The following is a 4,136-nucleotide window of genomic DNA, read 5'->3' as shown; positions in this document are numbered from 1 at the left end:
AAAAAGCCACTGCTGATGGTTACTCCACTGGAAGAGTGGACATCCCGCCATTGATTGGATCTCTCCAGCATATTCCAGAGCTCCTTAGAGATACCATTCAGCGTAACACTGAAGGAAGTGCAGCTGCAACAGAACAATCCCTAGAAGAGATGATGTCAGCAGAGAAGAGTGATGGACCATCAGGAAGCCTTCTGTAATGCATTTTGAAATGCAGTGTGTTCTACTCACAAGGCAGGGGTATGGGGGCAAAGTCCTAGCAGAGGTGGGCTTAGAGCAGCAACCAGCAAAGTACTCTCTCTGGGGTGCTAACTGGCTTGACTGCCCATAATTTCCGAGGTTAGGGACTGGCAACCCAAGAGAGCCCCCCTCCAAGGTCAAAGGTGCAATCCAATGACCTTTGGCCTACAACTCCCATCAGCCCCTGCCAGCCTGACCAAAGGTGAGAGAATATGGGAGTCGGGAGTTCAACGGGTGGAAGAAGGCTGGGTTTTTTTACACTTCACAGCTCTGTGACTCTAGGAAACCGTTAAAGAACACATTATCTGATTCACTCCACGTTCTCCTTCCCCTCTACTCCACCACCTTCGTTCAATCAGCCCCAAACTCACAAACAACCAATTTAGTGTGTTCCCAATTGTCTCCCCTCCTGCTCTGGAAAGAAAAAAAACCCTTAATGAGCATCACTCTGCAAAAAGGAAATTGCTTTCTCCAACCCCGGAGGGTGGTGAAAAATTCGTTTCCTCCTCTTTCCCTGTTCTTAAAATAACTCATTGCAAGATAGGAGGTCTGAGGATTAATTAGATTTCCCTTTGCCTGGGATTGAATCCCAAGAAATTAGTAACACTACCAGGCAGTCGAAAACATGCTTAGCATCTGTTTTTGGGTACCACGTTAGCCGTCCGTTTTTTTCAAAGTAAAGGAATAGCATTTTCTGCTCCCTTTTTCTTAAGACTGAGGAATTTTCATTTGGGGGGAACCACACCTGGAGTCTCGTTGTGTCAGCAAAGCAACGACCTATTTTTTCCTTACAAAGGAAACGCTTCGCCAATGCATGGAGTATGGCTTGCTTAAGGATTTGTGGATGTTTGGAATATCATTCGGTCTGATGTTGCATTGACTGAGAAAATTTGTATCTCCCTGACCTCCCTGCTTGATGGCAATAAAGACAAGAAATATGTAAAAATGTGTTTGATGCTAGGGGGGAAACCCACACAAGTTCAATGCTTGCACAGCCATTCAAGGAGTACATGCGCCATCCCGCAGCAGGCAGAGTTCAGCATTTTACCTTTCCCATTCACTTCAGTGGAGGGGCTCCATTCAAGACTCTTGAATTGGAAAGGCTCCAACTTGGCTATCACTTCGCAGGCAACGGTTCCAGGAGAGCAGGATCAGAATCGCACATTTCAACTGAGAAGCACATTTTGCATCATCTTTGCCATTCAGTGGGATCAACATTGCTGCTACTTCGCCTCCTCTAGGACAGGGGTCAGCGACATTTTTCAGCAGGGGGGGCGGTCCACCGTCCCTCAGACCATGTGGTGGGCCGGATTATATTTTGGGGGAAAAATAAAATGAACCAATTCCTATGCCCCACAAATAACCCAGAGACGCATTTTAAATAAAAGCACACATTCTACTCATGTAAAAACACGCTGATTCCATTTAGAAGGCGATTGGTCCGGATCCGGCCTCCAGGCCTTAGGTTGCCTACCCCTGTTCTATAGCTATGATGAATTTCTTACGACTTTCTGGGCATAAGCAAAACCACCTTGTTCCTCCTTTTCAAGGGTTCCTGCCAGATTTCCAGAGCCAGTGGCGTGTGATGGTTAGAAGGTCAAACTAGACCAGGGTTCAAATCACCACTCATTCATGGAAGGCCTTAGGCTAGTCACTATCACTCTCAGCCTGGCCTACCTCACAGGGTTAGCGTGAAGATAAGAAATGGGGAGGAGGGAGAAATTGAAACACAGAACATCAGAAAATAAGAACTTTATTTAACTTCTATATATATTATATATATAAAAGTTTCTTTCGCCTTCTAAAGTCAAGCAATCACTCGATGAAAAGTGCATATCATGGAGTGTTTATTTGTGCAGAGAGCTTCCAAGGTGTTCTGGGCCAGCCGATTGTTCCGGGTGCTGGGGATTAAAATTCTGGATCCAAAGGAAATTGGCTGACTCTTCATCTCTCCTGAACACCGCCAACAATGACCTCATCGTTTGTGTCATATGCGTGTCCTAATGCCCCGGGCCTTAGGTTGCCTACCCCTGCACTAGAACATCCACATCTTTGGTCTCATAGTTGATTGTTCTTATTTGAAATAGATGGCCGCTTAAGGTTTCCACTGTCTTTTACTGGCCCTGCTCCTGCGCCTTTATCCGAAGCCTGGGACAGAGAAATGGAGCAAGCTACTCTTTCAGGAGTACAGATAAGTCTCAGGGAAAGCTTCCCCTGATAAATTTCTGTGCGCTAGGTTGAAGCCGCATGTGGTTAAAGTCACAGGAGCAAAGCCAGCCCTCCTATGATCGGCCATTAAGCCCCTTCACAGTAAAATCAACAGGGTGGTGGGTGGAATTGTTGTTTTCTTCTTAAATCGCCTCTCTTGGCAGAAAGCCCATCAGCAATTTGATTGCCCCTTTGGACTCCGAAGTTTATCGTTCCTCTGTTAGCAAGTTGTGCATTAACTTCAGAGCCATGGGCATAAATAAGGACACAGAGAGTGTCAGTGCAATTGCCTGTGCAGCATGTGAAGCATAATGACCATCCATATTGCTTTTGCCACATTTATGTCTTAAAGGTAAGGTAAAGGTAAAGGGACCCCTGACCATTATGTCCAGTCGTGGACGACTTGGGTTGTGGCGCTCATCTCGCTTTATCGGCCGAGGGAGCCGGCACACAGCTTCCAGGTCATGTGGCCAGCATGACTAAGCCGCTTCTGGCGAACCAGAGCAGCACACAGAAACACCGTTTACCTTCCCGCCAGAGTGGTACCTATTTATCTACTTGCACTTTGACGTGCTTTCAAACTGCTAGGTTGGCAGGAGCAGGGACTGAGCAACAGGAGCTCACCCCGTCGCGGGGATTCAAACTGCCGACCTTCTGATCGGCAAACCCAAGGCTCTGTGGTTTAACCCACAGCACCAGATGATGGGCACGTCTACCAGCCCAGTAATGTCTATAGAATCTGACAAACCACACCTCTCTAGAGTTTCAGGGGCTTTCTCCCAGAACTGCAGCAAAACTTTATTTTTATTTTTTTTAAATAACCTGAAGGTTGAAAAAGGGACTTGGTGGATGTACAGAACACATGTCACCCAAAGAGTTTTCTAACTGCAAAACCTGGTAACTGGGCCTGGAACTTGAAGCATTGCAAACAAAATGTGTGTTTCTCCACTGCTGAAATTATTTGGGGAGTTGAACTGGTGGGAAAGTATCTGCACGCGTTTCAGCACTAGACATGAGGGGGGAATGCAATTCAGTTCACATTCAAAGTGAATATTGCGCTTTCTGAAACATTCTAACCAAGACACATTCATCTATCAACACTTGCACTTCTCCAAATTCTGAAACACATTTCTAATGTGTGTATATATTGGTGAGAACAACATGCAAAAATGAATTGTGCTGGAGAATGGTGCATGCAAAAAAAATAATTGTGTATGTTAGGAGAAATTCACACTAAAATGCTGGTGAATGTTCATGAGGACTTAAAAAGCAGAATTGCACATTGCTGTGGGGAAAATGTGGATGGCTGAACCTGGAAAAATGAGAAACAGAGGGAAATAAAAACTGACCATGTTGCCTATCCCTAACTGACATGCAACTCTGTGGCCCCTCTCCATCTTGTCACCTGCTTCTACCATGTCTGAAACTGCTTTCTCATCACCAGTTTGTGGCTAATTTATACAGTGGTACCTCGGGTTAAGTACTAAATTCGTTCTGGAGGTCCGTTTTTAACCTGAAGCACCACTTTAGCTAATGTGGCCTCCTGCTGCCACCGCGCCGCCAGAGCACAATTTCTGTTCTCATCCTGAAGCAAAGTTCTTAACCTGAAGCACTATTTCTGGGTTAGCGGAGTCTGTAACCTGAAGCGTATGTAACCTGAAGCGTATGTAACCCAAGGTACCACTGTAAAA

This window comes from Podarcis gaigeae (assembly GCF_964106915.1).
Source record: "Podarcis gaigeae genome assembly, chromosome: 12".
NCBI lineage: Eukaryota > Metazoa > Chordata > Lepidosauria > Squamata > Lacertidae > Podarcis > Podarcis gaigeae.
This window is presented reverse-complemented; position numbering follows the sequence as displayed.